This window comes from Rhipicephalus sanguineus, chromosome 1, assembly GCF_013339695.2.
Source record: "Rhipicephalus sanguineus isolate Rsan-2018 chromosome 1, BIME_Rsan_1.4, whole genome shotgun sequence".
Lineage (NCBI taxonomy): Eukaryota > Metazoa > Arthropoda > Arachnida > Ixodida > Ixodidae > Rhipicephalus > Rhipicephalus sanguineus.
In genome coordinates, this window is record NC_051176.1 from 71,878,532 (window position 1) to 71,892,885 (window position 14,354).

Consider the following 14,354-nt stretch of genomic DNA (forward strand, 5'->3'; position numbering starts at 1 on the left):
AAATATTTACAAAAGTCAATCAAAGTCTTTCCACTTTCACGCACTCAAAAGTATACACAAACACTAATGATTATTTGCACTTCACGGCCCACATGTGCGCTCTAGTCCGAAGCATGAGGTTGCTCCATGTGAGCAATGGGGCTCAGATAGGGTTTCAGTTTTTCTACGTGCACTTTGTCACTTCCCATGTTGTCTGCGAGTTCGACCTCGTAGTTCACGGGAGACAGTCTGTTCAGTATCTTGTGAGGACCAGTGTACGATGTTGTGGATTTCACACCGGATGATGGAACCTTGAGGAGCACCAGTTGCCCTCTTTCAAACACAACGTCCTTGTGGTGCTTGTCGAAGTGCTCCTTCTGTTTTTCTTGAGCCAGTCGGATGTGCGCGGCCGCGAGCTCCCTGGCTTTTTGCAGTCGTTCGCGCACTACCGCGAAATAGCCAGATTCTTCTTTGAGCTCTTCAAGCTCTCGGCGGCTGTATACAACATCTAACGGCAGCACCGGATCCCTACCGTACACCAAGAAGAATGGAGTTTGGCGAACCGTGTCTTGGTACCCCGTGTTGTAACAGAATACAACATATGGGAGAACATCGGCCCACTTTTCTCCCCCGGCGGTAGTCAAGGCAATCATCTGTTTGATTGTCTTATTGGCCCTTTCGCACAAGCCATTTGCTGCGGGGTGATATGCGGTGGTAGCAGCATGTCTGATGCCCCGATGCTTGAAGTAGGCTTCAGTAGAGCGCGCCATCATTTGAGTACCGCGGTCTGTGATAATCGTGGCTGGGCATCCGTGCTTCAAGATGATCCGTCGCTCAACAAACTTCTGGACGGTTGCAGCTTCTATGTCCCTCAGTGGTTTTGCCTCAACGAACTTTGTGAGGTAATCAATGGCTACGATGATGTACTTGTAACCCCTTGAAGTCTCGAAGGGTCCTATTATGTCCATCCCAACTGTGTGGAAGGGGCTGTGGACTTCTATTGGCTGTAGTAGACCGTAAGGCACCGATGTCGACATCTTCATCCTCTGACAAAGTTCACAGTGACGCACGTACCGTCTGACATCCGCATAGAGCTTCGGCCAGTAATACTTGCACCTTAAGGCATCGAATGTTCGCCTGATGCCCATGTGGCCACCGTATCGGCCTTCATGCATTTCCCGAAGTGCCTCAGCTTGCCGCTGGGAAGGAAGGCAGAGGAGGAATCGATTGCTGACCGGGCCTTGGTCTCTTTTATACAACACTTCATTGTGCGTAACGAACTTCTTCTGGGCCCGTTTCTGTTGTTTCTTTGTGCCCAGCGCACCCCTAAGTACATCCAAAACTTTAGCGCAAAATGCGTCCTGACGCTGTTCCTCACCCATGTTGTCACAGGATCGCAGTGAGGGATATGACACTGCAAGAATTTGGTCTGTGTCAGCAGCAATAGGAGGGTTCCTGGAAAGACAATCCGGTGCGCTGTGCAGGATTCCTGACTTATAGATGACGTCAAAATCAAACTCCTGCAAAATCAGCGACCAACGAAGAAGACGTTGGTTTCCTTCCTTGTAGCGTAAAACCCAGCAAAGCGCGTGGTGGTCGCTGACAACTTGAAATTTTCGGCCTATCAGGTATGGTCGCAGCTCTTCTAATGCCCATTTAACTGCGAGAGCTTCCAGTTCCGTCGAAGAATAATTCAGCTCTGCGCCTTTGAGCGATCTACTCAAGTATAGTACAGGACGGTAGCGGCGCTCTTCATCCTCTTGCAGCAGCAAACCTCCCAAGCCGAGCCGAGAGGCGTCTGTGTGCACTTGGACAATAAATTCCGGCTTCTCAGAAAACAGCTTGAGGACAGGTGGCTGACACAAAGTGCGCTTTAATGTCTCGAAGGCAACTCGCTGATCCTCTTCCCAAGAATAAGTAGAATTCTTCTTTAGGAGTGATCGAAGAGGTGCGGTGATAACGCTGTAATTCGGGATGAACTTCCTGAAGTACGACGTAAGCCCGATGAATGACTGTAGTTCCTGGACGTTTCGAGGAGGCCGGAACATCTGAACAGCTGCCAGTTTCGATGGGTCAGGAGATACACCATCTTTTGTAACAACGTGCCCAAGATAATTGATGGCAGTACAAAAGAAGAAACACTTCTGTGGCTTGAACTTTAAGGCTGCTTTTTCGAACCTTGTAAAGATGTTTTCAAGGTACGAAACGTGTTCTTCAAATGTCCGACTGAAAACCACACAGTCATCCATATAGACAAGGGCATTGTCGTATTTAATACCGTCAATGATTGTATCCACGGCTCGCTGACAAGTAAATGGGGCACCTTTAAGGCCAAATGGCATCCGAAGGAATTCGTAAAGACCCCACGGCGTAACGAATGCAGTCTTCTGTATGTCATCTGGATGCATGGCGATCTGATAAAATCCAGACACCAAGTCCATAACAGAGAAGTACTTGCTTCCGGTGAGTGCCTGCAGCGCATCTTCAATCCTTGGAAAGGGGTAAACGATGTCCTCAGTGACTGCGCTGAGACGTCGATAATCGACGCACATGCGCGTCGTCCCGTCTTTCTTTGCTACAAGGACCAGTGGTGACGCCCATGGACTCCGAGAAGGTCGTACTATATTGGCATCAATGAGGTCCTTGATCATACTCTTGACGAGATCACGCTGTGCTGGTGACAATCTGCGAGGACGTTGCGATATTGGCTTTGCGTTTCCAGTTGGAATGCAATGTCGTTCAACTGTGCAGGAGCCTACATCCGTACTTGATTGCGCAAAGCAAGCAGAATGTTGCGCCAACAAGTCCTTGACGACCTGCAGCTCACTGGAAGATAACGTTGTTCCGATGTTAAAGCTAACGTCGCCGATTGAGATTGAACGATGCGGGTCGACGACTGTATGAGCTGATGATGCATCAAGGTCTTTAGGAGAAGGCAGGCATGAAACTTGGAGGATCTGTTGGCAGTCGTCTGCAGAGAGCTCAATATCCTTAATTCCGCTTGCTTCTTCTATGAGGCCAATTGTCATCTGACGTGGAAGCACGACGGCTTGAGATGAACAGTTCGTCATCAAGACCTTGACTGAATTTTCTGATGCTTCTGCAACCATGGGCTCCACAATTACTGAACAGCGGTCGTACAAGAGCTTTGTCCCTGTGATGACCATTACATGATCCTTGTCTTCAGCTGTACGATGCCAGGTCACGGGAACGAACTTCCGAGATAAAGCTGGCAGTGCTTGCTCCCTAACCAGGTAGACCTTGCGTAGCCTTCGAGGAACAGACACAGCGAAGCTCTCCGAGCCCCAGTCGATGACGGCTCTTGAGGCCCGTAAGAAGTCGTCGCCTAGAAGGACTCCTTCGTGAGGTAACCGGGGAACAACGACAAAGTCATGCTGCAGTGTTTGGTCATCCACTGTTACCGTAGCCCTGACTTGACCCAAATTTTGTAGCTGATGGCCGCTAGCTCCTACCAAACGTAGGGACGAAGGCCTTATGCTGAGTTTGAGTTTGTCAACTAGTGGTGCCGTAATCAAACTGTTGACAGCTCCAGAGTCCAAGATGCCTTTAAGTGTTTGTCCGTTGATGGTGACAGGAACGGAAAAAGTACCCGCTTCTGAGGCACACGACACCTGCTCAATTACTGGCGACTGCTCGCGGGTATTGGCGTCACCAGCTGTCCGTTTCCCCGCTGTATTGGACTGGAAGATTCAAATTCTTCCTGCCACTTCAAAAATTCTGCAGTTAGCGGTAGACGGCACTGCGTGACAAAATGACCACTTCTGGAGCAGTTCAAGCACAGTTTACGAATTCTCGGGGCGTTTCCTTGGGATCTTTCAAAAACACGCGTCCCGGAATGCGTCGAATGCCGCAACGGAGACGGCTTCCCATTTGTGTCATCTTTTTTAGGCGCATTTCTTCGTGCTGCTTGATCATCTGAGGAACCGCTCGACTCTATACTATCCATGCGCTGACGATTGCGCAGAAGCTTTCGAGGCGAACGCTTCGAGTCAACGCGGCGTTGGGCGGACTGCGTTCCGGACGAACCCTCGCATTCTTGCGCAACCACAGTCTGAACACTTTCCTCAGAATTTCTGATCTGGTCAAAGCGCAGAAAGGAACTTATCATATCGTCTAGCTGCCTAAAAGTCTTGTCGAAGAAATGTTTCTTTGCTTTAGGTGATAACGTAGCCATGATGGCTTGACACTTCTCTTGTTGTATTACAGGATAATTGCATTGCTCCATGAGGTCCAACTTGCGGTATGCAAAGTCTGTACAGGACTCTCCGGCGCGTTGCGTTGCTCCGAACATTCGCTGCTTAGCCGTTACATCGCAGTCCATGTTATAACGTCGGCGGAACGCTGCTTTCATATCCGCCCAAGTAGTGATATCAGCCACCTTTGTGTGGTGACGCATCCATGTAAAGTCTTTAGCTGGGAGCCTCGAAATAATGAACGGTATGGCGACCTCGTCAGGAACGCTGAAGGTTCTGAACCAATAGTCGACTTGGTGAAACCAGGCGTTAAGATCTTTCCCGAGATGCGGTAAGGAACTCGCCGCGAAACTTGAAAGTCGGTCGCGAGCGTCTTCACCGTTAGACATGCATATGGGATTATCGCTTCTGGCTTTGCTGTGTTGATTCCGCGAGCGGCGCTGAAAATTAATCGACGCATTGCTCTCCTCTGCACTCGTGCATGATGCGGCGTCAGAATCCTCATGCGTTCTCGACTCCAAGCGCTCGATGCGTTCTACAAGTGGAGCGAGTAAGTTGCAAAAGAAGTCGTGACTTGCCTGCAGCTGCGGGTCAAGAGGTGGCTGTGGTGCGTCGTCGGCTTTAGCGGCGTCGCGGTCCTTCGAAATCATGGTTTTGAGTCCCTCCAATTCGCGCCGGAGCTGATCCACCTCGGTCTTCAGGGCATCGGCTTCGGACACAGCTGACCTGTAGGCTTCCACCCGGGCGGCGTCATCCAGCTGTTCGAACACGTCGATGGAACACGGGGCGGTCGCCATCTTGGGTTCAGGGAGCCGACGTTGTCCTGAAGTCAGTGGTTCAGCCAACGGAGCGCGTAGAGAGCGACGTCCCCACATAGAAAATATGAACGTCTTCTTAGCTCACCCCGAGCCGTTGGGCGCCAAATGTGACGTGCCGTTGTGGCCGTCGGAATCTATGGGTTCCGAGGCGGCGTAAGAAAGACGACCGAACACATTGGAGACCAGGAAGGGACTACCAGACCCTTTTCTTTATTCTTCGAATCTCCCGAGCGCGCGCGAGCTCGGCGTTGATCTTCTTCGTTTTCTTCGCGCGAAAGCGCGAGACCCAAACCGAGCGTCGTCTGCTATCGCTCGTGACAGCACCATACCGGGATTGTTTAGCAATGAGATCAAGGATATCAAAAGACAGATGGAAAGCATCGCAGAAGAACGATATATGGGTGCGGTGATAAGAGCGCGAGCGGAACGCTTTACGATGGGTGAAATGCCCACAAAACGTGCGCTTGCGGAAGAAAAGCGATATGCAACTAAAAAAGATATTAAAGGAATCCAATACGAAGGTGTGCTTTCTTCCGAGCAGGATTTTATCGAAATGGCATTTCTTGAAAGGTATCGAAAATTGTTGGGCTCAGAAATGAAAGTTAAAGATTCATTTATAAGAGAGTTTTTAACCCTGATGCCAAAGCTAGAGGATGATGTTAAGGAGAGTCTTGAGATGCCGATTACGATAGGGGAAATTGGCCAAGCAATTGATGACCTTAAGACGGGCAAGTCACCTGGACCCGATGGCATAGGGGCAGGGTTTTACAAAACCTTCAAAGAAGAAATGTCAGAGATGCTACATCGCGTTTTAATGGAGGCATATGATGTGAAGCAACTCCCTCTATCGTTTCGAACAAGTCATGTAATACTCATTCCAAAGACTGAAGACGCTGAAAAATTGCAATCGGTGGAAAACTATAGGCCCATTAGTCTCACAAATGTAGACTATAAGGTATACATGAAAGTTTTGGCAAAAAGACTTCAAACAGTGATTACCAGTGTTGTCGGTTCGCACCAAACGTGCGGAATTAAAGGAAGAAGCATCTTTAATAATATTCATACGGCAAGAACAATTTTGGAATGTTGTGATGCGTCCGGTGGACGTACAGCAATGCTACAGTTAGACTTAGAAAAAGCTTTCGACAGAGTAAGTCATGAAATACTATTTGCATTGCTTGATCACATTAGTGTAGGCGCGGTAATAGCTAACGGGGTGAAAATGGCATACAAGAACTGCTCTGCCAAACTAGTAATAAACAAAAAACTTAGCGCGGACATACAAGTGAAATCTAGTGTGCGCCAAGGATGCCCTTGTTCTGCTCTATTGTTCGCAATATACTTGGAACCCTTTTGCCTGAAAGTGTTGAACAATACAAAGATAACAGGATATCAGTTCTTGTCACATGAAATAAAAGTGTTAGCGTATGCTGATGATATCGCGATATTCTGTCAAAATGAAAAGAGTGTAGAGGAGGCTATAAGGGATGCACGAACCTTCTGCAGTCTCACCGGAAGCGCAATCAGCTGGCACAAGTGTCAAGGTTTCTGGCATGGCGAGTGGAATGAAAAACCAGAAATAATACAGGGGATCACATTTACAAGTACGCCGTCCAAGTATCTTGGAGTTCCTTTGCAGTATTATCAGGAAACCACTGAGCAATGGGCCACGGAAACCGAGCATGTTAAGACAAAAACGACTAAGTGGGGAGGGCGAGATTTTTCGATCTTTGCACGCGCAGCAGTTTGTAATGTGTTTCTCGTAGCGAAAGTCTTTTACATGCTGCAAGTATTATGTATGTCACGAGCATGCGTTCAAAGGTTGCACCGAATATTTGCCGTATTTATATGGGGATCTACGTGGGAGCGTACTGGCAGAGTTAACATTTTTCATAAGGTAAAGAAAGGGGGACTTGGGCTGTCGCACTTGTTCCTCAAACAGATTGTTTTGCGGTTTTTTTATTTAAGAGATCAGAGTGATGGTTTCTTACGCGCTGTGATGCAAGTACGATTGCGGGACAAATTACCGGAATATGTTGTATCGTCATATGGCTCGCACTGCGGGGTGGTGAAGGGTTTTTTGAGAGAAGCTGTGTATGCTTTTCAGTTTCTTCAAGTGCATTTTTCTTTTGATTACTTGGCCTCAGTAACAAAAAAACAACTGTATAAGGATTTAGTTGATATTATGTGCCCTGTACCTTTATACCGTAAAGTGTATGTAGCAGGACGAAATAAGAATGTGTTTAAACGCGTAAATAGAATGCCTATTAGAGCATCAACTAAGACGTTCCTTTTCTTGTTGCACACAGGCACGCTCCCTGTTAAACCATGGCTCAAAGATAAAGGGTTTTATTTGCCTTGGGGTGTTAACTGTATGATTTGCAGGAAGCCCGAAACAATCGAGCACATCTTTTTAGACTGCTATGACTCAGTGTTCCTGTGGGACGTCCTTCAAAGGACGATAAAGAAAGACTTTCAGCTCACGCCATTCGGTATTCGCTTCTTGCCATGGGAGCCAACAGATGACGTGCCATGTGATCTGATAATGCTTATTGCTATGCATAGCATGTGGAAAACTAGAATGGATTATAGACATGAACACGAAGATCCAAAACCTGCTAAGGTGTATTTACATGAATATCTGTTATATGTTAGAAGTGTGTTACGTGAACTGCACGAGCCACCTCACTGGTTACCCACACTTGACAGATTGCTGACAGCGAAATATTTCTGACTATGCAACACGGGACAAGCTGTCGGTCCCGTTTTTTTTAGAATGTACATATAAGTGTCTTGTGAAATGATGAATTCAGAGATATGAATTCTTGTGCGCTGTGTTCTGTAATTTGTGCTGATAAACCAGGCAATAAAAAAAAAAAAGCTCTCGTAGTGTAGTGGTCATCACGTGCGCTTTACACGCGCAAGGTCCCTGGTTCGATCCCAGGCGAGAGCATGCCTTCCTTTTTTTTATCGTGCGCAAGAAGGTATAAAAAAAGAAAGGGGGTATATAACACGGACTCATGTGCTGCGCTCTCGTAGTGTAGTGGTCATCACGTGCGCTTTACACGCGCAAGGTCCCTGGTTCGATCCCAGGCGAGAGCATGCCTTCCTTTTTTTTATCGTGCGCAAGAAGGTATAAAAAAACAAAGGGGGTATATAACACGGACTCACGTGCTGCGCTCTCGTAGTGTAGTGGTCATCACGTGCGCTTTACACGCGCAAGGTCCCTGGTTCGATCCCAGGCGAGAGCATGCCTTCCTTTTTTATCGTGCGCAAGAAGGTATAAAAAATCACAGCATATTCACGGGGTGAATGATGATGAGTGCGGCGAAGCTCCGGAGGGAATCATCGATAAACCGTCAAACTCTTCCGTGAAATTCGCCCAGTACATCATATACAGTGTGTGAAAAATCGTGTATATATTAGGGGTGTGCGAATATTCGAAAGTTCCGAATATTCGTCGAATATTACATTCGAAATATTCGTATTCGATTCGAAAATAGTGTATTCGAAAAGATTCGAATATTTGATAACTTCAAATATTCGAAAAATTCGAATATGCGATTCGATTATCATGCATAAAATAACTCGTCTTCCACATTTCTGCTGCGTTGGTATCGCTAAAAACGTTGCCGAGAGGAGCGATAAACATCGTAAGTACACGGAGGCACGATATCTGCCTGCGAAGAACGCCCCAATACGTATGATTTATTGCTGGTGCACCTCCGACGTGCAGCGCTGTTGGCGATCATGTAACCGTACATTTCCAATATTATGCGACCGTAACGTGCCGCACTACCACTCGTTCACTATGCGGGACCACTTCTGAAGAAAGACAGTGACCCATGTGACTGGGGGCGGACTGTTCAGATACCCCAGTCTGGCAAAGCTTTGCCCCATGTAACTCCCTATACCAGCCACTTGTGTTCCAAGCGAGCGTGCCTTTTCAGTGGCAGGGGGGGGGGGGTTGCCTCTGTTACAAGGGAGCGCCTGCTGCCTGATCATGTGGAGCAACTCATATTTCTTCATGATAACATCTAGTCATTACTTTCATTGTGCCGTGATATTTGCTTGTGTTGTGATGTGCATTGTGCTATCCTGGACATTGTGTTCTGGAGATAGCAGTGTATGTTGTGTTGCCAGTCAGGCTGTTAATGTTTTTTTTTTTTCAAATAGCTACATGTTAAATAAAATATTGTTACTGTGGAGGCATTTTTCCTTTGATATTCGATATTCGATTCGATATTCGAAGGTGGATATTCGTATTCGATTCGTATTCGAACAATTTGATATTCGCACACCCCCTAGTATATATTAAACATCAAACTTTTAATGTACTCTTGGTTTACGTGGTCCCTTCATTATGACCGCTTTGTGATCGGTGAAATGCAGGGAAAGTGTCCGCTCCCGAGCGAAAGAGAAAGCGTGCCAAGAGCGAGCTTCACATGAATATGTAAAGCTCGCTCAACAGACAAGGCCTGCCGGATGGAGGCAAGCCTTGTCTGCCTCCATCCGGCGAGTCCCAGCAAAAGAGAAAGCGCGCCAAGAGCGAGCGCCTTTTACGATCGCAGGCATCCAATGACATGCGCCATTGGCATTATACAAGCGCCATCTGTCATCTTTAAACAGCAATTCTGGACGGATGGATGGATGGATGGATGGATGCTATGAGCGTCCCCTTTATAACGGGGCGGTGACAAGTGTGCCACCAGGCTCGACAAAAAAAAAAAAAACCTTTACTCTTCTTTTTGTTAGTGTTGGCCTAGTGTCTTTACTTCAATTAAAACTATCTTACTCTGAAAAAAAAACATGTTTTCAGCTCCGTTCTCTGCCCTTTACGGCTGAATGTCCCTATTTTTTTTCCAATAATTATTTTTTGTCCTTTCTCTCTAATTTTCTGCCACCAATACTCTACCCGTCGCTTAGTTATTTCAATCGCGCCTGTGTTCAGCTTTCCATTGTCTCTAAAACCCAAGGCGTCATGTAGGCTAGTGCCCAAACGTACACATGGGTGGATATCTCCATATTCAATCAAACATGCTCCGCCGTTTCCTTATCTTCCCCGCAGCACCTGCATTGTTCTTCTTCTTTACTGAACCTCGCTTTATAACTACCCGTTCTAAGGCAACCCGATCTCGCACCAAACAGTAAAGCGCTTCCCCTTGAATTATCGTAAAGTGTCTCCCTCATTTCAGTTTTGCCCTTTCGGTAGTTACTCAAAGCCGGTTTTTTCTCCATAGCTGCCGTCCAGTAAATCCTCTCCGCCTCTCTGACTTTTCGCTTAACGCTCTTTGTTGACATATTGCTTACACTACCAGCCGTATATTTACTAGTGAGCCTCCTAGTTTTTTTTTCTTCACTGTGTGTCCACGCTCTTCCTATACAAATAACGGAACAGCTCCTCTGCCCATCTCCTCTCCTTCATATTCCTTAGCCTTTCTTCGAACCTTATTTTGCGCTGAGCCTCCCTCGCCTCAAAACCTGCCCATCCCATATCGCCCTTTACAGCCTCATTTGTCGTCTTCCCGTGAGCACCCAACGCGAGGCGTCCCACAGACCTTTGACTTATATCCATTCCCGATTGCACCTTTGCCCTCATGCACACCACTATACATGAAACATATGAAATGCCATCTAGTGAGCAATTCATTAAACTAGAGCTGGCTACATACATACTACTACTCTACTACGGAGGAGGGAACGACCCGCACCGTAAGTGAGCTTCGCCTCTAAAACAAAGGGTTTATATAACACGACCTGGCGTGCTGCGCTCTCGTAGTGTGAGATTCCACTTCCGGCCACCATGGTGAACGGACGTGGGTGACATGTGCTCCGCTATCAACGGAGCGGCTTCAGCAGCCCAGCAGGGCCGCGGTACCGGGACAACTGTCAAGGATTCCACGGATTAGCAGGGGCTTTTGCCACAGCTACCTACAGGGCGAGTTGTTTTGAACACTTTGTTTTTACATGCCGACGTGAGTGCAAGGCCGTGTCGTGTGGAACACTTCAGGGACATGCTGACGAATTTGAAGTTGCTTTCTGACGTGGTTGCGCTCCATCCTGAAGTTAATTAAAGTTGAAGTGGAACTGAGAAGCAGAGACAAATGTCACGTGAGAAAACCACTTCAGGAAAAGCGTCAGCAAATTGCAAACCAACGGACATCTTGACACTGCGTCATCTGCCATCCGCCGTAGCACTGGCAGCAATGTCATCATCGCCAGGGGTAACTTCAAGGCCTGGACAGACTATTAATCCCCTCTAGGGCATCTTAAGGCACGTGACGCGTGATTGCCGAGCTACACCTTCAGAAGAGGAAAAGCGGAGACGGCTATGGCGACATCTTTTGGGACGAGCGTCTTCCCCCTGACTACAGGGACTTGCGGAAGAAGACGGCATCGGAACTTCCTGTTCATTCTGACCTTTGTTTTTCACGTTACCCGTCATTGACATCTAAAGATAATGGAAGCGTGACAGTACATGATTTCCCTCTAACGCAACCCTGCGAGGACACCAAGGATGCACGGGCGCTGACACCCTCTCACCTCCTAACAGGCAAGCACGTCGTGTGGCTACCAGCAAGAACAGCATGGTGTTTGTCTGGTTCCATCGCGCATGACCTTCAAAGGCATGTGACGTGCGAGCATGAGCTTCTGCTTCAATTGTACAATTGCAGGAAGAAAGAATATTTCCTTCGCCAGCGCTCCGCTCATCAGCGCCATCCATCTTCGTTCCGACTGCGCGTTGGCGACATTTTAATTGTGCAGAATGACAGCGTACCCGTACTGCAGTAAAAACTCAGCAGAGTGGTCAAGGCGTCTCCAAGCAGTGACGGCATCGAGAGGTATTTCAAGCTCGCCCTCCCAAGCGAGCCTCAAGTCCGGCGCACGTCTCATCGGCTGTGCCTTTTATTGCGATAGCAATTATATGGACAGTCTCGACGGGTTTTTGCCGTCGCCGTTGCCGTCGCCATCATGTCGTTCCGGTATGAAGTCCAAATTGATAAGATCCCCCGCGTATTGTATGATCTACCGAGCGTAAAAACACGCGAACGGGGGCGACGAACGCGGCCAAATCAGAGTTCAACACTCTTAAAGAAATGGAGTGACCCTCTCTCCTTTAAGGGAGAAACGGCGATGTCCCCAATGTTCGCTTCAAATGGAGGAACTTTCCTCCCTTTTCAATGGAGAAACCGTCAAAATTAAGATGGCTGACGCCAAGCCAGTGAAGCGAGCAATAGATTTAGGCCTAGCGAGCGCATCGATTCTCGACTGATAAAGAGTATGCTGCACTGGCAATCACAAAAAACGGTCCCGCTGAGGTTAATATCGAACGATATGACAATAAAATCAAGCAGACAAACCTGTAGTGATGAGAACCTCGCGAAACGGAACGACGGAACTCGTACACTTCGCTCGGCCATCGAGACGGCGTTCACTTTAAAAGAGACGGATACTGCAAAGGGGCTTCACCCGGAGACTGTACGTTAGGATTGCTGTCTATTTTTCGAAGCGTCACACGGTGTAGCGACGTTATCCACGCGTTTGTGCCTCCAAAATGTATATTCTGTAGCATCAAAACAATCCCGGCGCGGCAGAGCATAGTTTCGATAGATAGATGTTCAACTTCATATAAGTAGGTGGAGCTGTGAGAGCGCCGCGGCCGTGAAGTAGGTGGTAGCTAGCGCCATCTAGAGGGATTAAACAATACTAAAAAAAGTGTTTCTGACTGAGGCGGCGTGCGTTGATGCTGCACACGGCATTTCGGGGAGGTAGGCCCATTCATGGATTACTCAAGGACACCGGAAACTTGATACAGCTTTTATTATTACGCACACTAGGACGGACACATAGTACGCACAATGAATTCAATACATACACAATTCATTCGCATGTATATATGCTTCCGAAGCAACGCTTAGCGGCGCTGCTGCTCTTGACAGGCAGCGCCATCTCTGGCAGAAAAACAGAAACTGGGGTGTTCGCACACGGCCACCTGGATCGGGGAGCGCGGCGGTGTTGCTCCGGCCGTCCCATTCGGCGCGCGCCCCTTTGAAAAGTTGTAATTGAGGTAGTTCAGACGCGCGCCGCCACGCGGCGCTCTCCTCCCACTCCCTTGCGAATGATGCCGCGCTGACCGCGCCGTAGACAGCCGCAGATGTGTTTGGAAAAATGCACACTGGACATCGCGCACGTGGTGACTGGAATCAAGGTACGCTATTATGTAATGTTTATCGGGCTTTACACAGTGAGTGTTGTTCTCTGTAGCATGTTACAATCGAGATAGAGCCAAGCAGCGTGCTTAAGAGACTTCGTGTGGCGCGGCGCGTTCATGTGCCATGACCACGGCCGCTACATAAGTGCCATGACACATGTATTGTGCCGAGTACGTGATTTTCCGTGCTTCTCATTCTTTGTTTTGGCACTCGTTTCTCCCACGGCCGCCTGGACCGGCGCACGCCATGTTTCTTTCTAAAGGAAATACATTTCGTCGTCGTCGGCACTGCATAGCTATCTTCTGCGGTCGAGCGCTGTCTTAAGAGCATCACGTTGCTGGAAAACAATTAAGGTAATGATAATACTGTAGTCGTTTTCTCCTTGCCGATGATAGGCAACATTTTGATGTGGGCACGTCTCTTTGCATTCCGAAGTTCCCACGATACAACAGTGATGTGAATGCGACGTTTTTATTTAAGCGCAGGCCGCATGTAGGCGAATTTGCAACACCGCCGCGCGCCCCGATCCAGGTGGCCGTGGTTCGCAGCGCGCGTTTTCCCTTCTCTCCACCGCGTTGCTGCTCGATTCTGTGCACGTGCAGAGCTCTCGCGGTGCACTTTCGGCGCCTCGCAATGTACCGCTTGCAGTGCGGCTTCAAAAGGATTTTCAAGCTTGACCGGCACTTCCGAAAAGCGAACTTGATAAAATGAGAAAGGCTCGTCAGTCACGTTAACGGTGAAGAGCAGACGATCGACGACAACCACGCCCGACTCAAAGCGAAATGCATTTCCCAAGTCGCAATTACACCGCGTAGGACGTATACCTCGAGGTAAGTCTCATTCTGTCATGTTAAAATGAATAATGGTCCACATGCACTCCGAAATGAAGCCGTACACGCAAGGGCGTCCGCAGAACTTTTTCTAGGGGGGGTGCATCAGCAGTGGGTGGGGGAGGGGGGCATACAGCATAGGTAGCTTTTGTTTCATTGCCGTGACATGACCGGCAAGATGAGTCCATAGCAGTATGTAACGTGGAAAGTTGGCTGGTAATCCTGAATGTTGTTTCACGCGGATATGCGGGACGGGAGTGTGCTAATCAAGCTGTGTAGCTTACTGCTACTGCATAGAAA

At 48.2% G+C, this 14,354-nt stretch overlaps 3 non-coding genes across 3 annotated transcripts; all 3 read left to right on the plus strand.

The window, feature by feature from the left end:
• Positions 1 to 7,891: 7,891 nt before the first annotated feature.
• Trnav-uac (transfer RNA valine (anticodon UAC)) lies at positions 7,892 to 7,964 on the plus strand. The gene has a single exon. It is a non-coding gene; the product is annotated as a tRNA-Val (tRNA).
• Positions 7,965 to 8,040: 76 nt separating this feature from the next.
• Trnav-uac (transfer RNA valine (anticodon UAC)) lies at positions 8,041 to 8,113 on the plus strand. Its single transcript has one exon. It is a non-coding gene; the product is annotated as a tRNA-Val (tRNA).
• A 76-nt stretch (positions 8,114 to 8,189) lies between these two features.
• Positions 8,190 to 8,262, plus strand: Trnav-uac (transfer RNA valine (anticodon UAC)). The gene has a single exon. It is a non-coding gene; the product is annotated as a tRNA-Val (tRNA).
• The last annotated feature ends 6,092 nt before the right edge of the window (positions 8,263 to 14,354 follow it).